The sequence below is a fragment of the Cupressus sempervirens genome, chromosome 11 (assembly GCF_028749045.1).
Source record: "Cupressus sempervirens isolate cs-2001-9-10 chromosome 11, ASM2874904v1, whole genome shotgun sequence".
In the NCBI taxonomy this organism is placed as follows: domain Eukaryota; kingdom Viridiplantae; phylum Streptophyta; class Pinopsida; order Cupressales; family Cupressaceae; genus Cupressus; species Cupressus sempervirens.
Genome location: NC_143128.1, coordinates 234,855,372 through 234,880,133, shown reverse-complemented (window position 1 = coordinate 234,880,133; position 24,762 = coordinate 234,855,372). Strand labels below are relative to the sequence as shown.

Here is a 24,762-nt window from a genome sequence, read left to right as displayed (position 1 = left end):
TCTTTTCTTCTTGAAATTTTCTCTATTTTAGTTTCTTCTAGTTCTATAAATATATATTATATTATTTATTTTTTGTGTTTTAATGTTTTCTTATGTAAATATGTTCTAATATTTTACTAATTTCTATTTTTCTTCTTTCTTTTATTTCTAGTTTGCCTTTTATTATTTTTATTTTTTCATCTCACTTTTTTGAATTCTCTTTTTTAATCTTTTTGTTTGACTTTTATCTCTTGGTGTCGCTATCAAGGTTTATTATTGTGTAGTTTTTTGAGTTAAACTCATTGATCCATATATTAGGAGTAGTGATTCATGTATAGAGGTGAAGCACTGACTTCCAGTAGGTCACCCATCCTAATGCTACTCCAGCTTGAGCATGCTTAACTATGGAGTTTCCTCCATGATTAAACCCACTCAACTTGCAACCCCATTTGTAAAACCTTCACCAAGTATTGTGACTTATAAAGCATTCATTAGAAAGCCACATTTTTTTCTCTATATGCTTCCCATCATTATAATTAGATTACACTGATCTAAAATATTAATAGATTACACTGATCTAAAATATTGATAAAAAATCATGCAAACAATCTCACACATTTATTTACTTATAGATATATAAAACATATATATATATTTAATTAAAAAATAGCCAATATAAGTTATAAAGATGGAGGAATTTATGTTTCGCATGTGAACGTATGTTTAAAATACACGTTCTTACCGATAAGTAGAATAAATCTGTTTTAGAACGCTCATTTCTACGAACATTGTAATTTCCATTTTACGTTTCTGATCACATAAGTAGGCATTTATATGTGTTTGTTACAGGTGAACCCATTACGACTGTACATGTACAGGTGCAGCTAAATCGCTATACTCCACTAAAGATCATGATACTCAACTTTCCTCTTTCAAACAAGACATGTTCCCTCCAAGCATCGGCAAGTGAATGAAACATTACTGATACTGCCACTGCCACTGCCAATTTGCAACTATAGAATCCAATAAATTTATGTAACAGAACTTTTCTAAAGGACCACCGTGGCTGCCTCACTGTCATTGTAACAATGTAAATTTCTTAAGAGAGTGATACAATGCCAATGCCAATGCCAATGCCAGTTCCATCTCCGGTCAATTTCAATCTCAATCTGACAGCATTATGTAGAGAGAGTCGGTTGAAGGATGCGCTTCACATTCTGCTTACTGCCTACGAACCTCCTGTAGACTTTTCTGTATACCTTCAACTATTGCAGGCTTGCATTACCAAGAATTCGCTTTCTCAAGGTAAACAAATCCACTCTTTTATCAGTCACAGGGGATATGCATTTACTACAGGCTTGTTTTTAGAAAATAACCTTATTAACATGTATGTTAAATGCGGTAGTTTGGTACATGCACGTAAAGTTTTCGAGAACATGGAAGAACAAGACGTTTCGTCCTGGAATACCATAATTTCAGCTTACCGAAGATGTGGGTTTCCTCACGAAGTATTATCACTCTTTCACCAAATGCAACGAACAGGAATCGAACCCGATGAATTCACCTTTGCCAGCATACTGCCAGCTTGTGCCAAAATAAGAGCTTTGGGACAGGGCATGGACATCCATCAAAAGATAATGGAAAAGGGGTTTTTGTCAGATGTTGTGGTTGTAAGTGGGCTGGTAAATATGTATGCAAAATGCGGAAACATACAGAAGGCGCGTGAATTGTTTGATAAAATGCCCCGAAGAGATATGCTTTCGTGGAACGCAATGATTGCCGGACACGCACAAAATGGTGATTTTAATGAGGCTTTGAGACTTTTAGAGGAGATGCCTCAACCAGATACCGTCTCGTGGAATGCCATTGTTGCAGGATATGCACAAAATGGTTTTGTTGACAAAGCCTTGGAGGCTTTTAAGAAAATGCAGTTGGCAGGGGTAAAGCCAAATTCTGCAACTTTTGTTAGCATCCTTCCCGCTTGTGCTAAATTGGGAGCTTTAAAGCAGGGTATTGATATTCATCAAAGCATTTTTGAAAGCGGTTTTTTGTCAGATTTTGTAGTTGCCAGCGCACTGGTAGATATGTATGCAAAATGTGGAAGCATACACAAGGCACGTGAATTGTTTGACAAAATGCCCGACAAAGACACGATCTCATGGAATGTTATGATTCTAGGATATGCACAAAACGGATTTTCTGGAAAGGCTTTGGAAGTTTTTAAACAAATGCAATTGGCAGGCGCTAAGCCAAACTGCACAACCTTTGCCAGTGTCCTCCCAGCCTGTACCCAAATGGGATCTCTAGAGCAGGGTGTTCATGTCCATCGAAGTGTAATAGAAAGTGGGTTTTTGTCAGATGTTATTGCAAGCGCCCTGGTACATATGTATGCAAAATGTGGAAGCATAGAGAAGGCAAATGAGCTGTTTGAACAAATACCTCAAAAAGACGTGGTTTCATGGACTGCAATAATTCAAGGATATGTACAAAATGGACTTGTTGAAAAAGCCTTAGAAACTTTTAAGAAGATGCAATTGGCTGGTGTAAAACCCGATTCGGCAAACTTTATTAGCATCCTTCCTGCTTGTGCTAAAATGGGAGCTTTAAACCAGGGTATGGACATCCATCAAAGAATAGTCGAAATCGGGTTATTGTCAGATGTTCTTGTTGCAAGTGCCCTGGTAGACATGTATGCAAAATGTGGGAGCATAGACAAGGCATGTGAATTGTTTGAGAAAATACCTCAAAAAGATGTGTGTTCGTGGAATGTGATGATCGCTGGATATTCACAAAATGATTTTGTTGAAAAGGCTTTGGAAACTTTTAAGAAAATGCAAATGGCAGGAGTAAAACCAAACTCCTCAACTTTTGTCAGTATCCTCCCCCCCTGTGCCAAAACGGGAGCTTTAGAGGAAGGTATGGACATCCACCAGAGCATAATTGATAGTGGGTATTTTTCAGATGTTGCAGTTGCAAGTGCCCTAGTAGACATGTATGCAAAATGTGGAAGCATACAGAAGGCATGTAAAGTGTTTGAAAAACTACCTCAAAGAGATAGAGTTTTGTGGACAGCAATGATTGCGGGATATGCACAAAATGGGTTGGTTGAAAAGGCATTGGAAACCTTTAAGCAGATGCAATTAGCAGGTGTAAAGCCAGGCTCCACAACCTTTGTCAGCATTCTCCCTGCCTGTGCCAAAATGGGAGCTTTGGAACATGGCGTGAACATCCATCAGAGCATCATAAAAAATGGATTTTTGTTCGATGTTATAGTAGCAAGTGCTCTGATAGACATGTATTCAAAATGTGGGAACATACACAAGGCACGTGAACTGTTTGACAAATTACCCCCACGAGATGTCATCGCATGGAATGCCATGATCGCAGGATATGCACAAAATGGCTTTTGTGAAGAAGCTCTCAAACTCTTTGAACTAATGAAACATTCTGAAACATACCCTGATCATGTGAGCTTCACTTGTGTTTTATTTGCATGCAGCCATGCGGGTTTAATATACGAGGGCTGTAAATACTTCAATGGCATGAGTGACTCTTATTGCATTATGCCTACAATTGATATTTATGCATGCATGGTTGACCTTCTTGGTCGTGCTGGATATCTTGAGGAAACTCTGAACTTTATCATAAAAATGCCGATTAAGCCTCCAGTAGCTCTGTGGACATGTTTTCTTGGTGCTTGCAAATCACATAAGAACGTAGGGTTGGGAGTATTTACAGCTACTCTCCTTTTTGAGCTGGACCCTAAGAATGCTGCAACTTATGTTCTTTTGTCAAACATGTATGCAGAAGTTGGCAGGTGGGCTGAGGTTCAAATGCTAAGAAGATTGATGAAAGATGAAGGAATTAAAAAGATACCCGGATGTAGCTGGATTGAAGGACATAACACAGTGCACGCTTTTTGTGCAGGTGACAGATCACACCCACAGACACAGGAAATCTATGCAAAGTTGGAGGAATTATCTTGGGAGATGAATGCAGCAGGGTATTTTACAGATTTAAGAAATGTACTTAATGATGTGGAAAAGGAGGAGAAAGAATTATTCCTCTGCCACCATAGTGAAAAGTTAGCAATTGCATTTGGTTTATTAAAAACACCACCTAGAACAACCATTAGAGTTGTCAAGAACCTTCGAGTATGTGTTGAGTGCCACACAGCAACCAAGTTTATCTCCAAGATTGTTGGAAGACAAATCATTGTAAGAGATGCAAACCGGTTCCATCATTTTAATCAAGGACAGTGCTCGTGTGGAGGTTATTGGTGATGCTTGAGCATAGCTGTTGCACTGTAACAAGTAACACCATCTGAGACATGCAGTGACAAAGAAGGGATAAAGTCTTAGTTTTTAGTTTCTAAAAATTGGTTTCCTCTAAGGTTGGAGAGATTGACCATGCTGTTGGCTTCAGCATGCAACGTGAATCATTGCTTATAGATACTGATGGGCATTTTTCTAAGCCTATTTTTGCTATACCATGGAGGTGCTGTAACATTGATTTGTTCTTCATGAAGCCTGTTCATCTCTGAAGAAAAAGGCTGGATGTCATGTCCCCTATTCAAATAATTAAAAATAAATAAACTTTGTTAAGGCAGGCAGGCTCCAAAAAGGTGAAATTTCGGAAAAAGGGGTTAATGTTTGGAAACCAATGGACTAATAAATAAAAATTATTATTAAATTATATTTTATTAACCCCTCTTGGACGTGAGTTAGGGTTATGCCCTCTTTAAAAGGGGTTTGGAAGCATTTTGGGCTCATTCTACATCTTGATTCTTGCTAATTTTCTTGTTGTTCTTCAGACGCTGCCAAACCTGTGGAGAAGGAGACCCAAGAACGGGAGTTTGCAGGTTTCCAGGAAGGCTAAGGACGGGAGTTTGAAGCCATTCCATGTGCATGCTCATACAGAGTTTGCCCTTGTGCTGAATAGTGCCGATTTGGGTGTTTTCGGGGATTGTTTTTGGTTTGAATTTGGGTTTTCAGTTGAGTGTTTCATATCAGTTTGGTTTGCTGTTGTATTTCAGACTTTATGATGTTAAAATAGAGCCGAATATATGTATTGGGTCGTGATCAAACTTCTGAGATAATTTATGAGTGTTTTTTGGTGTTTTCGGGCATTTTGGTGTTAATTTCGGGAGCCCGATTGAGCATAGTTTTGCTCTACATTTGTGATCTGTTGTGTAAGGGCTGTACAAATCTGGAAATGTCATTTTGTAAGCTGTTATGCTGCTGAAATTTCTGTAAAAATGTCCATTTTCAGATTTATTAACAATTTGTGAAGTTGTGAAGTTTTTTTTGGCACTAATTTGGACATACCCGATTTGGGTTTTATTGGAGAATTGACAGATCTTTGTAATATTGGTTGTTTGATTTTAAAGTTCTGATTTGAGGCTGGAAATATCATAAAAAATTAGTAAAGGGACATTTCAGTGGTATCAGAGCCGTGATCTTGCCAGCCTGAGGGTTTGTAGAAGTTGCATGTCAGTTTTAACAACTACCCAGATCTTGCATGTCAAGTTTTGATAACTACCCAGATCTTGCATGTCATATTTTATGATTGCATGCAACTAAGTGAAAGAGAAAAAAGATATTTGCAGCGAGAAAAGAATAAAGAAATTTTGATCAAACCCCCAGTTGAAAGCAAAAGTACAAAATCCAAGGAAGAAAAAAGTATGGCTGATCCAGATGAGATGGCAAAGAAATTCTTCCAAGACATCCAAAATACTCAGAAGCAAACAGTGGATGGTTTGGCGGAAACTAGAGAGGCTTTGCGAATATTGACAGAAAAATTACAAGGAATTGCATCTATTAATGAGAAAGGGAGCACTTCAGAGGAGCCGAGAAATGGGAGATCCACACCATCTAAATCATCCAAATCTATTTTCTTGCCTGCAGATGAGCCACCAGTACCAAATCCAGCCATTAATCCAGTGGAAGAGGTTACAGGTAATTTGATTACATTAAGAGCTACTTACAATGGCTTAGATGATGACTTTCGTAGTTCAGTTCCTTTTAAAGAATATGTGGATATGATGAACGCTTTGATGCCCAAGAAAGAGAATAGGAGGGAGCATGACACAAGTGGAAGAGAGCTCAAAAATAAAATAAGCAAGTTTACAGCGCCTACTTTTGATGGAACAAATAAAATTTCAGCTAGAGCATGGCTACAAAAATTACAAACTTTCTTCACACTCAACCCCATGAAAGAGAGTGATGCTATTCAATTTGCAAGTCTACACTTGGAAGATGCAGCCTATGATTGGTGGTATCATGGAATGACTACTCAAGGTCACGATCAGGTAACTACATTTGAAGATTTCAGTCAAAGGGTGATAGATAGATTTGACCTCAAGGATGATGAAGAGTACTTTAAAGAATTGTCAAAGTTGAAGCAAACCAAATCAGTTAATGAGTATGTAGAAGAATTTCAAAAAGTGGCTGTTATGGTACCTGATATGAGTGAAAAGAGGATCGTTTATCTTTTTCTTGATGGTTTAGAAGATTCTGTTAAGGGTTTGGTTAAGGCTTTCTCACCCTCAACCTTATAGGAAGCTATCAAAAGAAGCTTGCAACTTGAAACGTGCGTGCCTATGAAATCAATCACTAATCAAAAACCCCCAAATCTTTGGCAACATAAGGGAAATTTTCAGAAAAAGACTTTCCCAACACTACCACCAAAAGATGTGACAAATGTGGCAAAAAAGAAGGTAGATGAAGAGACTAGGAGTGAATTACGAAGGAAAAAACTTTGTTTTACTTGTAGAGAACCATGGGTTCCAGGACACAGATGTTTGGGGAAAGGTCAAGTGCACTATATTGAAGTTGCTTCAGAATCTGATTCAGATGAGCATGAGGAATTTCATGATACTAAGGAGGAGGTAGAAGAAGAGAAAGTAAAAGAAATCAGCAAGGATGGCACTTTAGCAGCATTATCAGGAGTCCCAAGATACCATCCCTTCCGAATTCGAGGGGTACTAGCAGGGCAAAGGTTGACTGTTCTTCTTGATAGTGGGGCAACTCACAATTTTATTGATGAGGGATTTGTCATGAAAAGAGGGCTTAAAGCAGAAGATTTTGAGGGATTCAATGTTACTGTAGCTGATGGATTCACTATGCCTTGCACACGGGTGGTGAAACAACTCAAGATGACCTTAGGAGATTATGAGTTATGTGATGACTTCTATGTGGTTGGTATTGGGGAGACAGATCTTGTATTGGGTGTTCAATGGTTGCACTCTATCGGAGGCTATTACATGAACCATCAAACTATGGAGTTTAAATTTCATTCCAATGGGAAAGAAGTCATATTGAGAGGGTTATCAAATGGAGCACCTAAGGCGATCTCTGCAAAGAGGATGGAGAGGACTTTTCGAAGAGGACAAGTAACATGGGCAGCAGGAGTCATAATCCAACCAACAAGCTCTCCCAAGAATCAAGGTAATTTCCATTTTGAAATTCAAAATATTCTTGATAAGCATAGTATAGTTTTCAATGACTTGCCTCCAGGATTACCACCAGATAGAGGTTTTGAGCATGTTATAGAGTTAGAATAGGGTGCCAAACCAGTTATAACAACCCCATACCGCCATCCAAGAGGTTATAAGGAAGAAATTGAAAAAACTATTAAAGAACTCCTGGACATGGGATTCATAAGGCCTAGCTCTAGTCCATTTGCATCATCTGTGGTACTTGTCAAGAAAAAGGATGGTACAATGAAAATGTGTATAGACTACAGGGCTCTAAACAAGAAGACCATAAAAAATAGGTATCCCATACCACGCATAGATGAACTCATTGATGAGTTACATGGTGCTGTATACTTCTCAAAAATTGACTTAAGATCAGGCTACCATCAAATCCGAATGAGGAGTGAAGATGTGGAAAAGACTGCTTTCAGATGTCACTATGGGCACTTTGAATTTCTTGTTATGCCATTTGGACTCACTAATGCACCAGCAACATTCCAATCTTGTATGAATAAGGTATTCAGTCAGCATCTTCGAAAATTTGTTTTGGTATTTTTTGATGATATCTTGATATACAGTAAAACATGGGAAGAGCATCTAAAGCACATAGACACTATTTTGGGAATCTTGGAGCAGCAATCCTTCTATGCTAAGCTATCTAAATGTGAGTTTGGTTTGACAGAGATCCTATATTTGGGACATATTATAAGCTCTAAAGGAGTACAGGTTGATCAACAAAAAATCCAGGCAATTTTGGATTGGCCTCCACCCACTAATCTTACACAGTTGAGAGGTTTCTTCGGGTTGTGTAGCTACTATAGGAGATTTGCCAAGGGATTTTCTCAGCTTGCTGCCCCCTTGACTGATTTGACAAAGAAAGGAGCTTTTGTTTGGACAGAAGAGGCACAAAAAACATTTGATAAGCTTAAGGAGGTAATGAGTTCATGCCCTGTGCTTGCAATTCCAGATTTCTCTTTACCTTTTGTTGTTGAATGTGATGCTTCAGGAGAAGGTATAGGGGCTGTCCTAACTCAAAGGGGACATCCAATAGCATTTGAGAGTCGAAAATTAAATCAATCAGAGAAAGGGTACTCCATCTATGATAAGGAAATGTTGGCAATCATGCATGCACTTCATAAGTTTAGACAATATTTGGTATGTGGGAGATTCATTGTAAAGACAGACCATAATAGCCTCAGGTTCTTCTTGAACCAAAGGGATTTGAATGATCGTCAACAAAAATGGGTAAGCAAATTGCAAGCTTATGATTTTGATATTGAATACATGAAAGGAAAGAATAATGTGGTTGCTGATGCTCTCTCAAGAAAGCCCACTTTGTGTTCCTTATCATCTATCTCTGCTGATTGGAAAGTCTCCATAATTTTAGAGTATGCTAAAGATTCATTTGCCACCAAGATTTTGGATAAGTTAGTGGATGATAACAGGTACAAGGTTGTTGATGAATTGATTTATTACAAGAACAGGATCTTCTTAGTACCAGGGTCAAAAACTAAGGAGAGGATATTGAGGGCTTTTCATGACACACCTTTGGCTGGTCACCAAGGATACTTCAAGACATACAGGCAAATTCGAGAGCGGTTTTCATGGAAGGGTATGAAGGAGGATGTCCTTAAACACATTAAGAAATGTATGGTATGCCAACAAAGCAAGAGTGAGCAAAATTTTCCTGCAGGGTTGTTGCAGCCACTTCCTATTCCTGAACAAAAATGGGAAAGTATTTCCATGGATTTCATCACTGGGTTGCCCAAGGTTCAAGGTAAGGATTGCATATATGTGGTGGTAGATAGACTAACTAAGTATGCACATTTCTTTCCTATCACATCTGATTTCAAGGCATCACAAGTGGCTGAATTGTTCTTCAAGGAAATTTTTAGATTACATGGTTTGCCTAGAAACATTGTTAGTGACCGGGACAGTAGATTCCTTAGCTCTTTTTGGAAGGAGCTCTTTCATTTGGCAGGAACTGAACTCACTCCCAGTACTAGCTATCACCCTCAAACAGATGGACAAACAGAGATAGTTAATAAATGGATAGAAGGATATTTGAGGAACTATGTTTCAAATCAACAACATGCTTGGGTGAAATGGTTACACCTAGGGGAGTATTGTTACAATACATCTCATCACATGTCTATTGGTATGCCTCCTTTTCGTGCTCTTTATGGTTACGATGCCCTTTCCTTTGTTGATCTAATACTTTCCGATAGCAGAGTACCCGCAGCAAGTGATTTCATCAAGCAAAGCCAAGACATAATAAGGTCCCTCAAGGATAATCTACAACATGCACAAAACCAACAAAAGATATATGCTGACAGGAAAAGGATTGAAAGATCTTTTGAGGTGGGAGATTTGGTATTTGTTAAGTTGCAGCCATATAAGCAAAGCACCTTGAAGAGAAGTGGGGCAGAGAAACTCAAGCCAAGGTTCTATGGGCCTTATAAAATCATCAAGAAGGTAGGAGAGGTAGCTTATGAATTGGAGCTCCCACCAAACAGCAAAATACATAATATTTTTCATGTATCTTGCTTAAAGAAGGTTATAGGCCAGCAAACCATAGTATCTACAGAATTACCACCTCTTGATGATGAAGGGAAATTAGTTTTGATACCAGAAGAAATTTTGGATACAAGAGAGAAAAGGTTGAGAAATAGGAGCATCATAGAGCATTTGGTCAAATGGAAAGGATTACCACTAGAGGATGCAACTTGGGAAGGAGAACATATTCTTGAGAATTCCAACCTTCATTGCTTGAGGACAAGCAATATTTGGGAGGGGAGGACTTGTCATGTCCCCTATTCAAATAATTAAAAAAAAATAAACTTTGTTAAGGCAGGCAGGCTCCAAAAAGGTGAAATTTCGGAAAAAGGGGTTAATGTTTGGAAACCAATGGACTAATAAATAAAAATTATTATTAAATTATATTTTATTAACCCCTCTTGGACGTGAGTTAGGGTTATGCCCTCTTTAAAAGGGGTTTGGAGGCATTTTGGGCTCATTCTACATCTTGATTCTTGCTAATTTTCTTGTTGTTCTTCAGAGGCTGCCAAACCTGTGGAGAAGGAGACCCAAGAACGGGAGTTTGCAGGTTTCCAGGAAGGCTAAGGACGGGAGTTTGAAGCCATTCCATGTGCATGCTCATACAGAGTTTGCCCTTGTGCTGAATAGTGCCGATTTGGGTGTTTTCGGGGATTGTTTTTGGTTTGAATTTGGGTTTTCAGTTGAGTGTTTCATATCAGTTTGGTTTGCTGTTGTATTTCAGACTTTATGATGTTAAAATAGAGCCGAATATATGTATTGGGTCGTGATCAAACTTCTGAGATAATTTATGAGTGTTTTTTGGTGTTTTCGGGCATTTTGGTGTTAATTTCGGGAGCCCGATTGAGCATAGTTTTGCTCTACATTTGTGATCTGTTGTGTAAGGGCTGTACAAATCTGGAAATGTCATTTTGTAGGCTGTTATGCTGCTGAAATTTCTGTAAAAATGTCCATTTTCAGATTTATTAACAATTTGTGAAGTTGTGAAGTTTTTTTTGGCACTAATTTGGACATACCCGATTTGGGTTTTATTGGAGAATTGACAGATCTTTGTAATATTGGTTGTTTGATTTTAAAGTTCTGATTTGAGGCTGGAAATATCATAAAAAATTAGTAAAGGGACATTTCACTGGAGATGGGGAATGCGAAAAAGCAAAAGGAGAGGACCAATTTCAAGTCATTAAAAGATACTTTGATAAGTAGGAGGTATTATCACTGCAAGTCAAATTCTGATATTGCTATCAGGACTCATCTCTGTATTTTTCGAGTTGAACTTACTGATGCATGTTTTACAAAAACTCATCTCTTGTGAGAATGAATGGTCCACTTTGTATTCATTGCATCTAGGCAATGCTCATAGAGGTGAAGCATTGAGCCTTCCTGTGAGATCACCAATTCAGGCATACTTCAACACCACCAAGAATGTGAGATAGGAGGTTACATTCAATCCAGTGTTTGGTGATGATGGGGATGATATATCTTGATCATTCTTTACTGCAACCTTTTACCATTTTTATGGTCCTTTTTTTTGTACAGTAGTTTTTGTGCCAATGTTTTGTCTGCCATCTAGGATGAAATTGAAAACAACAGTTAATGAATGGAAAGAGTTTTTATAGATTTTGGTATTTATGATTACGAATTTCTAATGCTGTTAAATATCCTTTTTTTTTCAGAAACCTTATATATTTGTGAGCTCATAATTTAATTTGTTTTATTTTACTTGCACTTCACTTTTCTTTGTTTACATTTATAAATAGCTTATTAGAATTTATATTACTGTGGGAAAAATAAAAAAATTCTACTTTTTGTAGTTGCCTGATATGTATGGCTCTTGAAAACCGGTTTATATATTTTGGTAGAGAGAATGAAATAAACTTATAGAGAGCAAACTTCTTATTTTATTTTTATATTTCGATTGCATGCAAGTGATGTCACAAAACTATGCTTAATAGGGATTCTTATCCCTGAAAATCAAAGAAGAAGCAAGGAAAGGAAAGGGGATAAAGTGGCGGAAACTGTTGAAACCTCTGTTCAGAATGAAGTCATGATTACTAGCTCAGATGCTGCTGTTCTAAGACCTAACAACCAATCTCAAGAAGCTAATATGGACAGCAAGATAATGGACACCATGGGTGAAAATCAAGGTAAAATTGTGGAATTTACATTTCCTGATGATGTGACTGAATGCATAGCTGAATATCAACTTAGATTCATCATTTTATTTTTCTTAAGGGGTATTCCATCTGAAAGTGATTTTAATAAATGGGCCAAAGCAAACTAGGAAAATAGGGGCTGGGAAATTGAAAGTTTGAGGGGACTAGAAAAAGGATATGTTGCTTGCACTTTCAAATATGAAGATCATGCACAGGCTGTCCTTCAATATGGCACCTCAGTTATTTGTGGGCAGATTTATTACTTATAGGCTTGGACTCTTGAGTTCCACCATGAAGGCCATCTAGATTAAAATATCCCATGTGGATTGAATTGCCTTTCTTAAATCTTGCTTTTCGACATTCTTGAAACAAATTATTTCGCAACTTGGCAGAGTTTTTTGATGTAGAAACAGTTCAGATAAATTTGCTGGCCTAAGGGTTCACCCAAGGGCATGTGTTGAAACGGATTTAACAAACCTGTTACCTGATAGCATTAAACTAATTGGTCCAGGATTTGAATTTTCTTACAATCAGAAGAGAAATCTAAAACTCAAAGTGGCACATCTTGTCTTATGGGATAGTGGTTTGTATAAACAAACCATTGATGGTATATTTCTCCATTGTGTTGATAAGGTGCCGCAAATCAGGTTATTTGAATCTTTCCCTGACATGACATGCGGTGGTCATTTTTAAGCACTAGTTACTACTGCTCATAAGATTCTTTGAGCACAGTACTATTGGCCTACCCTGTTTCAGGATGCATACAGTTGGGTGTGTAAGTGTGACTGTTGTCAGCTGCTTGTCGGAAAACAAAAATTGGCAGTGCTCCCATTAAAGCTAGTAGTGATTGAAGAACCATTTCAACAATGGGTGTTGATTTCATTAGTACTATCAATCCAGCATCCAACACAGGGCATACTTATGTTCTGTCTGCAACAGATTACTTGACTAAGTGGGTGGAGGCAGTTCTTGTGAAGAGTGCAACATTATTTGTGGTGTGTTTATTTCTTGCTTCAGAGTACCCAATAAGATTATCTCAGACAATGCCTCAGTTTTCTCAACATCAAAGATCACACAATTTTTCTTTTAGTATGGTATCACCTTGTCTCATGCCTCTGACTATTACCCACAAGGAAGTGGACAGGCTGAGTCAAGTAACAAGAATTTGGTTACAATAATTCTCAAACTTTTGGATAATAATCAATGGACCTGGCATAAGGCATTGTTTGAGGCTTTATGGGTAGATAGAACTATACCAAAAAAGGTAATTGGCATGTCGTCTTTTCAGCTTCTCTATGGTTTGAATGTAGAAATTCCCATTACTTTGGAGCTTCCTGCTCTTAAGTTAGAAAAGGTTTTTGAAGATGAAACTTTCCAAAGTTCCTTGGACAAAAGGATTATGTTTCTTCATCAATTGGAAGAACAATGAACACAAGTGGTGGACAAGCTTACCACACATCAACAACAAGTAAAGGCATTGTTTGACGAAAAAGCTAAGTATAGAGAGTTTCAAGTTGGGGACCATGTCCTACTCTGGGACAAAAGGCATGCATGGAAAATTCAACTCTCTTTGGCAAGGTCCTTTCACAATTCACCAAATGGCGAGAGAAAATAGTTTTCTGTTGGTATGCCATGATGGAACTCCATTCGCACTAACATACAGTGCACAACATCTGAAGCATTATTTCAAATAAGCTTTAGATAAGTATCTTTGTAAATAATGCCCAAGTCTTTTATTTTAGGTTTTTGTGTCTTTTGTTTTAGTTACTTGACTCTATGGCCCAATGGACTAGATGAAGGCACTTAGAGGTCTGGATTCTACATTCCTCATTGTTTCTAAGAACAAACGAGGTAAGTTCCTTAGCACCAACTGTCCTCAATTTCGACCTTGCAAAATTGAGGCAACCCTTCAAACTTTTCTCATGAATTCGTAGGTTCAGCCTCTTCTTTTTAATGTATTAATAAGGTATCATTAAGGCAATTTGTTATCCCCAAATTGTAATCTATGTAGCTTTGTTAATGCATTTCTTTTTGGAAGTTACCATCACGTTTAATTCGCAATGTTTGCAAAAAAGACTTATCCTTCTCTAATTGCATACACTTAATATTTGGTTAGCTTTCATTTCTTTTAAAAATAAATTTTTCTCATTGTAAATAGTTTTGAGTCTTGCTTTTGTCTTATGTTAATAGCCTTTGCAAACCTGCTCATTTTGAGCTGACTTAGGCCTCAAATGAAGTTGTCTACCTCAAGTTATGCAAGAAAATGTGGGGTTTTTAAAGTGTAAAGCACGTTGTGATTGAAAATTTTCCAAAAGTGGGCTTTTATTATCAAAAGCATAAAATAGAATTATACATAATATTTAAAGTAAAATTTGGCATCCATTTTCAAATTTCAACTCATTTTGAGTTGATTTGACCACAGTTTTTTAAAGCTATATGGAAATTACCTTTTAAAATATTTTTTCATGTTACTTTATCAAAAACTATAGTTATTTTATCAAATTTAATTACATGAGACATAAAATGCATAAAGGTAGGATTTTTATCACTCAAAACATATATCAACATACTATACACTTATTAAAACCCCACTTCCAATAAATTTCAGTCCAAAAATACATATAATTGGGACTTTTAAATACAATAACATGCTATTTCATCATTTAAACTGCTTGTGCTGATAATTTGAACTCAAAAGCATGTGTTATTATATCTTTTAAAGTTTATAAATGTGTTTATTAACTTGAGTTAGTAATAAAAAAACACATACGTAGGGAGTCTCAACTAAAAATCACATGCAATTGTCGAAACATGTGTTTTTCTCGATAAAAATTACATCATTACCATCTTATGAGGGGGTTTTCAAGGGTTTTTTGCATATAGTGGAATTTTCAAACTCCAAAACATGGCAAAATCGCTCTACTAGGGTTTTGCATGTAGTGCAACTTTTCTTTTGAATTCTTCTCTGCATATTGCACTTGTCATACTGCATTTATTGCGGGAGCATTAGGGTTTTTTATTATGGCTCTGACCAACTTTAGCCCAATTGTTGATACTAGTGTTGGTGTTGTTGCGATGGATGCTCATCGTGCCTCCTCTGAATAAACACCCTCACAAGTTTGTTCTTGTTTCATGAGGTAAGCCCCCCCTTATATTGTTCTTAACATTTAGGGTTTTGATAATGCTTGTGATTGGCTAGAGAAGCATACTTTGATAGGATGTTTTGTGGGTAGAACTCGTGAAAGCATGCTTAAAGAATGGCTTGCTAAGGCCTGAACTCCTCATGGAGTTTGGCTTGAAGGCATTCAAAGCCTCACCAAAGACTTTTTTGTTTTTGTTTCACTTTGCAAACCTCTCCCAACCTTATATGGTTTTTAACCACGAGCCCTAGACTGTTAGGTCTTCATTGCTTGTCTTCCAACATTGGTCTCGATACTTCTTTGTCTCAGATGACAATTAAGTTCCCTATGTGGGTTGAGTTCTCGGGTCTCCTTGTGCCTTGTTGGTCATTTATCCATGCCTTTCCACAAACACTTGGCAAGGTGGTGTGCACAGAACCAGAAAATTTTTCAACACTTGCCCTCAATGGAGGGTTTACATTGAAGTTGACCTTTCCCGTGATCTCAAAAAAACTGTTGACATCTAGGTTGGGGTTCATACCTTCACCTAGAATGTGTTTTATTTGAACCTGCCAAACACCTACTATCGGTGTCAATCGGTCGAGCATCAAATCAAAGATTGATTGCTGGTTGTGCATTGCAAGTCGACTCCTAGCAAGGAGACATAGGCTAAGCCTGTGAAGAATGGTAAAAAAGATGAATCAACATTTGTTGTGTGCAAGGGTAAAACTTCCTTGGATTCGAAACAACCAATGTCTTCTTTTGTCCAATCTTTGTTGAAGATTATTCTAGTGACTTCTGGCTATGCCAAATGCACCAATGGTGCTTCTTCAACTCCCACCTATTTCAAACCCTATTGGACATGAGACGATGGCGTCTAGGAGAGTCTCTTAGGCCGCTTGGGTCCACACTCCACAAGCGGCTTCCATGATTGCTTCCTAGCCTTTGCAAAGGTCTCACAACCCAAATGGCCATAGAGAAGACCCTAAGGGTGGCTCTAAGAAGAGGAGAATTATTTTTGGCGGAGATCCTTCTCCTAGCTTCACAACCAATTCCTTCTTGCACACTAGTTTCTCCTCTCTGGGGGACAAGGATGACATGCAAGAGTTTTTATCATTGATTTTCTCTCATGGAATGTGTGGGGTCTTACATAAACTTCTTGCAAGTACTATTTGTGCAACACTAGACGTTGGCTTGGGTTCTTGGATATTTTGTCTTTAGGAAGTTAAAATATTAGGGTTTTTGCTCACTATTGCTTGCCATGTTATTTGGCCAGACAACATAGTTTTTTCTTCCTAGCATGAAGCTAGTCAAGGTGGTGTGGTTACTCTCCTCTCCCCTCATTTAATTTATTTAGTTACTTCTCATGGTTTTGACCCCATTCAGTGAATTGTTTGGATTTTGTTGTTCTTCAATAATCATTCCTATGGCATAGTTAATGTTTATGCTCCCAATGATGCTATTGAAAGATCACAATTATGGCATTGGATGACAAACTCTCTGCCACCTGCCATTTGGGTAGTATGTGGGGACTTCAATATGGTTGAGTTGGCCTCTAACAAAGATGAGATATTACCTTTTCGATGGACAACTGTGGAAAGGGAAGCTTGGTACTACATGCACAATAAATTGGGCCTTTTTAATCCCAATGTTCATTGCCACCATAATGGTGGGATTTGACATACTTGGTCTAATTTTTAGAGTTGGCTCTGATAGGATTTTAAGAGGCTTGATCTTGCAATGATATCTACATAACCTTTTTTCTCTTTTTTTGAAGAAAGGAAATTACTTGTCATTCCTCTACATAATGTGACTTTGTCAAACCACTGTCCCATCATATTTACAATCACTTGGCAAACAACTCAAAGGCGTCATTGTAAGATGTAATTTTTCCTCAGCATATCATTGTTGAGTCATGACCCCCCTATGACTCACATTTTGCATGTTTGGAATTTAGAACCTTGGCCCCCACACCGACATTGGATGGACTCAATGGTGTAATAATGTCATTTCTTGTATGGCTAGATTTAATTCGGATCTATGACAGACAACTTGCTCGGTATTGTAGTCGATCCTATGATGCCACCACCAAAGATCTCTGTACGCTTTTGAGGCCTTGGCTTTGAATATGTTTGATTCAAACTTGCAACTTAGGATTGCAAATCTCTGCCACCAAAAGAAGATTATTGAAAATTATGTCAACAGGGGTACTCAGGTCAAGGGTCATCTCCATTGGCCATAAGTTGGAGACCAAGCTTCGAAGGAATTCTTCCAAGCTCTTAGAGCTCATCATACCTCTGTGGGGATCAAAAGAATTAAGGAAGACCCACATATTTTCTTTGAGCTTCTTGACATTCTTCAAGCTTTTGTCTGATACTATGAGAAGGTGTTCATGACATAGGGAAATTCAACTTACAAGGACCAAGCCTTGAAGGAATGCACTGATGTGACTCCAAACCATCTTGCAGTTGAGAAGTGAGCTTTTTGTGAGAAAATGCTTACCCTCAATGACCTCAAGGAAGTTGTGTTCTCCATGATGAATGACAAGGCTCGTGGGTCCGATGGCTTCCCCTACAAATTTTATAAAGCTTTGTGGGATTCCATTGGGCCTAAGTTGCACAAATTCTACCTTGAAGCCTTTCATTCTAAATCTCTTGACAATATTATCAGCAAAGAAAACATTAAATTCATACCTAAAGTTGAGGATCTTGAAGATATTTGCAATTGAAGACCTATCACCTTGTTGAATGTCTCCTACAATTATAGCTAAAGCCTTGGCTCTCAAGATTCACCACCATTTTCCTTTGATCGTGCACTCAGAGCAAATTGGATTCATCAAATCAAGATATATCCTCGACAACATTATTGCTATTTGGGAAGGCATGGAATGGGCTGTAGGTGTAAGAAACAAACTATTTTTCTCAAAATTGATTTTGCTAAGGCTTATGACTACATCAAATGGCCTTTCATTCTTGATATGCTTGAAGTCCTAGAATTCGGTCTTTTTTTTCTTCAATCAGTGGAAATGCTTTCCACGGATGCTTCAAATTGCATCACTGTCAGTGGCAGGCAATCTAAGGTATTCGTTCTCTTTAAGTCCATTTTCTAGGGATGTCCTCTAGCTTCAGCTTTGTATGTGCTTGTTGTTGAAGGTTTTGGGTATTTTCTTGCCAATACTATCGCCTATGGTTGTGTCAAAGGCATTCCTTGCTTGAGTCACCTACTCAACTTGTTAATGGGCTTCCCGATGACTCTTTTCTCACTCTCTTAGAGGATGAGGAAAATGTTTCCAAGTGTCTTGACATTGGCTTTTGGATTTGCAATTCAATGGCACAAAACTTTGTGCTATAGGCAGTAATTTCTTCCTGCTTCGCCTTGGCTTGCTCAATACAATTGGAAACAAATTCAACATAGAGATTTTTTGCTTCTTCGGCACTCCTTTTTCCTTTCAAGCTTTGGTTGTTGACCTCTGGAATGCTGTTCTTGCAAAGATTTCTAAAAAGATGGATTATTTTCTCACCAAGCCTCTTTGTTTAGCTGCTAGATTCCACATTTTCTCCGAGGTGTTGACTGCTACCCATGTTTATTACTCATCATGTTCAACTCCTTCTAAAGCCTCTTATCTAGAGTTGGAGAAGCTTCTCAGAGGTCTTTTTTGGGCTTTCGGATCCGACCATCATGGGTTTCAAAGAGTTGCTTGGAAGTATCGTTGTTTTCCCAAGGAGTCCGAAGGCCTTGGCTTATTTCTACTCAAAAGAAGGATATTACCTTATGTGCTAAATGGATCATTCATGCCCTCACTGGAGATGAAGCCTAGAAAAATCTCCTTAGGCATTGTGTTTCTTCTGGATTCCCAGTCAATAGGCCTACTTGGAAAGGGATTGGGCTTCAAACCCTTCTCATCATGCCAGAACTAGTGCAAATCCATGGTAACTTTGTTGTTAAAAGTATTTGGAGAGCCTAGGAAGCGATTAAACCTTGGCTTCATTGGGCTGGTGATGGTTTCAAGGATGGGTTGTCTATGAACCAGTACAATATTTGGTGGTGTCCCCTATTTGCTGTGCAAGGAGTTCCACTGGCTAAAATTCAAGGTGCTAGTGCTTAGTGTTTTTTCAACATGGCATCAAGACTCCCAAAGATTTGTACTCCAAACTTACCACGAGTCTCAAAATGTGGGAATATATACAAGTCCAATTTTGTTTGAGTTGACTAGATCGACAAACTTTTGACCTATTGGTGTTTGCTTTACTTTCTCACATACTCCACAAGCTAGGTATCTAGCTAGTTAAGCCATGATGGAAGGAATGGAAGTTGTATCTATGTACTCCTTTTGTCAATTACAAGCCGAAGATGGAATACCTTTGGTTGGTGCCAGATTTTCCTATGGTTGATACTCTCGACCAACGTTGGCACCTCCAATCTTCACAGTAGAATTGGAGATTCAGTTTAATACTATTTGGAATGCTATCACTGAGTTGAAGATTGCACACTTTTCTTGGTGTATTTTGTTCTAGGGATTGTGTCTAGGTCCTTGACTCAAGCACTTGGGTATTCCTGACCCACCTTGTCCCTTTTGTGGGCAACTTGAGTCTTTCTTGCATATATTTTGGTTATGTTGCAAAGCCCAACATTATTGGCTCTGGATTCATGATTTTTTCAAGCCTTTTAGGCTAGAGAAATTTTCTTGACACACAATCTTGGTGGGAGGTTCTCCTAGAATCCCCTTCAAGTATACCTAGATTTGGCATGCTTTCAAGATGGAGATTATGTTCACTCTTTGGAATGATAGAAATATTGTTCTTGTCACTCACAACTTTCTAGATATAAATGTTTCTATGTGTAATAATGTTATGATGTAGATACAAGAACAAGCCAACAAGGTGGCCTACCTGCAGGATTTTCTCAATCGTTGGGGCAACACGCCATGTACGGTTGCTTGGGTTCTGCTAGATTTTGCTTCCATGGACTGGATTCTGCCCCATGGTTGCCGCTCCTTTTCTCGCCACTCATGGACACCACACTCTCAAGCTCCCCAACACTCCCCTAGAGCTGGCTTTGAGGATTGTTGTTGTCATTTTGCCTCTTTGTGATGAGGTTCTGGCCAGTCCCCAGTTGCTCCTCTTGTTGCTCCTGCTACCTTTGCTTGGCCTTCCTCTAGTTGTGAAGAGTGGTCATTCCCTCACTTGGACTTGGCAATTTCATCTCCTAGGGAAGAGGGAGAAGAAGAAAAAGTAAGAGATGTTGATGATGATGGGTGTGCTTCTCCTAAGCCACCCACCAACCTCGATGATGTATGGAGTTTTGATGACTGCCATGATCCACCTGCCTCAGCTAACACTACATTAGCCACCAAAGGGAAGTTTATATGTTTAGTTATTTATTTATGAATAGTTGTTTTCTTTCCAATTCTTCCACGTGAACTCTCGCGGGATAATCCTAAATATACCCCAACCTTTTTTTTGTGATTACATAACTTTAATATTTAACTAATAGAAAATATACTATTCATTTAAAAAACTCCAAAACATGTTCTATTCAATTCTAAAAGTACATCATTACTCATGGTAGTGTTAAAATGCATAAAGGTGGAGATATTTGGGTCAAAAGCACATCCTTTTGCCATTTAAAAACATATCTTGTAGTGCCTCTCCAACTCTAACACAAGTAGCAATGTTGGTAAGTAACTCAAATGGGGAGCAATGTGTGTAAGAAAACAATCCATATTGTCTAGCTGTAATGCATGTCTATGTAGAGTTTATAATAATCAAATATATATTTTAAAACTTTTATTATTATTTTTGTGTACTTCCCTCCTACTATGATATGGTAAGGAACCAATTTGGTAAGAAAACCCTCTATCTTTTATGGCAAATGTTAGTTGAGATCTATGTTACGCTAATGATAATGTAGATGTGTATGTATGTTTAAGTTGAAATAAATTAGACTCACATTAGTTTAACATCACTACATGATTGATGAAATAAAGAATAAATCACTAATGCTAATGATTATGATAGTTTAATGTACTTTTTATTATAATGTGTGTGACAAATAAACATTTTATCTAATCAAAACATACAAGTAATACATAAATATACTTTATAAATATTCAATGCATATATTTATTTTTAATATGAAAAGTACACATTATTTGAGAGTACCTAAACCTAATTTCAAAAACTTAATGAAAACATATATATGAGATATTATGAAATTACTTATATAATAATTAAAATAAATAAATAAACTCCATCCCTTTTGAAAAGTTTATTCTCTAAAAGATTTTCAAATATTCTAAATAAACCAATCTTATTTAAGGAATCTTGCCTAAAAGTATAAGAATCTAATTCTTTTATTTTAGAAAAAATTATAAGTAAAGAGACGAAAAAGCCTATCTATCTTAGATAGGTAAGAGGATTTAATAGAAAAGCTTGAATAGTGCTAATTTTGGGGATGAAGAAGAAAAGATAAAAACAACAGATTTTGAACTGCAAGGGAGGATGGAGATGGATGGAAATGGTGAAGATTTCAAAGGGAGAGTTGGAATATTTTTCAGCCGATAGGCTTATTGCTATTGGGGTTATGTTGTGACATTCTGATGTTGTCGGACGGTCAGACTTAAACATCACACACTAACCAAGAAATTAAGCTTGGAAAAGTAAGTCAAACTTTGACTATTTAACACATACTCTAGGAATGAAGCATTAGTGTGTGATGTTTAAGCTGTTCATTGTCGGACAGTGTATAATAAAAGCAAGTTGATGACAATATCAGACCCATTATAATTGAATCCAACTATTGCCAATCTAGCAAGGGAGTTATGGTTTAATTTTTTCCCTTTGCTTAGTGGAATAAGCAATTGATAAGGTAGAAGTCATTTGGAAAAGATCGAATATAAGTATAAATAAATGACAAACACTTGGCCATGGAAATGTACGATTTCAGTAGAAACTATGATGCCATTGCATATCTTTTAGACATCACCAAGACGGATTTTGGAAGAGATGTTTATGAAATGATTATACTGGACGACACACAATTTGAGATATTTCTGATGTCATGATGAACAGATTTTATCTGGAGCCAGAAAAAATTCTTCAGAAATTAGGATTCAAAGGTCATAGCATAGCGCCTTCTGCGTGTACATAAAATCTCTGTCATATGCCGCTACAGATTTTTTTTGTCCTCTTATATTGCTTCAGATTTTAACACAGCTCATGTGATGATTTAACATTTAATTTTAAGTATTTTTATTAGCTTTGATATAGACAAATGATAATACATGGACTTACTGATCTATCTTAATATACATATATGTACGAGGCATTTTTTTTAACATCTCAGTTGTTCAAGCTTTCCTCTCAAGAATCCTATTAAAGTTAGAGATGGTATTATAATCGCTATAAAAATTTACCTAAAAATAAGATATATGTTTAATGAAATAATCAAGCAACGCGTTTCTTGCAATAATATCAGGCCTTGCCTGTAAACTGAACTAATTCCAAATATTACTATGAAAAAGCTTTTTTGAGATTTGATATACTTAGCATGATAGTTTAGATGGGTATGTCTTATCTTTTATTCTAACTTGAGGATTATAACAGACAAATCACATTGTTATCAAATCCTAAGTCTTCTTATTAAAAGCAGCAACATACTCATGGCATAGCAATTTGTAGATGGCCCATGGACATATGTTGCCTCTGATACAAATTCGAGGGTGAACAATAGTATTATTGTCTTAAGAGTTGTGTGCTCTATGCATTAAAAATCGTACATATTTTATATCTAAAACTTGTGGGAACTCCCACACTAGATTTGATATTACAATCTTATGAAGTTATTTATTGAAATGCAACAAATTCTTTAATTCTATATTTTTCTTTTTTATCTTTTATTCCTTATTTTTTTGTTAATAATTTTGTGAATTTTTCCTCTAAGACTAGATTTAATAGTAATATACTTTATATACTATGATTAAAGTTAATTGTAAGCTCTTGTATATATTAATTATATGAATATTTCTTTGTATATCTCACTTTGTTTAGAACCTCTTGTACACTAGCTTGACAAAGGATGCTCAATTCATGTAAGCAAAAATTTATATGGGGATGTATATATAAGGAGTTCTGACATATTCTAAAATGAAACATGAGTAGTTGTAGTAACTTTAGATAGCTTCTTCGATCTTTTTTTCATGTCATTCTTTGCATTTTCTCCAATTGTTCAATTCATCTAGAATTATTTTCTTTAGAATCTCTTATGTTGAAAACTATTGTTATAGTCATGTAGGGCTGTGAGATCAAAACCCTAAAGGAGAAAAGTGTCATGGACTGAAAGAGTGTGTAGGTAAGATGGATAAGAATCTAATATCAAAGCTTGAGATAGCTATAAAGTAGAAAAAGAAGTATTGAGAGGGAGAGAAATAGGAAGATAAGAGGAGAAGGTGGATATAAAGAGATATCTAAGTGGAAGGGAGAGAAATAGGAAAAGAAGAGAAGGGAAAGGGAGATGTAGAGATAGAACAATAAAGATGTTAGAGGTGATAGATAAACAGATAGATAGATAGATAAGATAAGATAAATCTATTAATGTCCAACAAAAGACCACTAAGGGTCTAAGGGACTAAGAGGATACAATCAAAGAAGCAATGAACAACAAGACACCAAATGGTGTTTGGGAAAGAGAAAATGAGAAACAAAACAAACAAAGCAAAAAAGGAGCCAACAAAGAGGCACAAACTAGGGATCCTTCCTCTGCTGAAAGAAATCCATCACCAAACGAGATAGTTGTGGACAAGAAGGAACTTTGGTCCGTCGTTGCGAGTTGCGGGAGTGGTGCCGCTGAAGAGTAAGAGTAAACTTGGTGCGAGGTCTCATTGATTCAGAGTGGCCATCTGTGGGGGTACTGGAGGCATTGGAGGACTACTTCACCCCCCATGTCAGAGACAAGGGGGAGAATATGGTAGTCCCCAAACTGCATTGCATCCTTGAGATAGAGTGCTAGACACCTTTGATCCGTCTATGCAAAGAAAGTCGTGAAGGAACTACACTATATGAATAGACAATAGAATCCCCCTCTGATCTCATAGTAAGACAAGCAATGAAAGATGAAATGGGTCTCAGTCTTAGTCTCAGCCAAGGAGCACAAGCAACAAATTCGGTCCTCTCTATCCATATGATGATCAGTCTGGATCCGTAACCGGGAGGAGCTGACTCTTAAAGATCCAAGGGAGATGTGTAAAAGGTAAAAGGTAAAGAGGGGGGAGGGTAAGTAGAGAGAGAGAGAGAGAGAGAGAGAGAGAGAGAGAGAGAGAGAGAGAGAGAGAGAGATTCTGAATTATTGATCTCAAAACGCTAAGTTGACCATTATATATATATATATATATATATATATATATATATATAGTTAGATGGATTGGGAGATATGGGGAGGGGTGAAGAGCAGTAAGATGAATAATGGAAAGACATGTAAATAG

At 37.2% G+C, this 24,762-nt stretch overlaps 1 pseudogene across 2 annotated transcripts; it reads left to right on the top strand.

Annotated features, from left to right (window-relative positions):
- Positions 1-755: 755 nt before the first annotated feature.
- On the top strand, positions 756-11,296 carry LOC149529026 (putative pentatricopeptide repeat-containing protein At3g23330 pseudogene; annotated as a pseudogene). 2 transcript variants are annotated; one of them, XR_016358804.1, is made up of 3 exons: positions 1,152-1,284; positions 1,385-4,537; positions 11,148-11,296. The product of XR_016358804.1 is annotated as a putative pentatricopeptide repeat-containing protein At3g23330 pseudogene, transcript variant X2 (transcript). The 2 variants fall into 2 exon arrangements; XR_016358803.1 differs by having other exon boundaries at positions 756-4,537.
- The last annotated feature ends 13,466 nt before the right edge of the window (positions 11,297-24,762 follow it).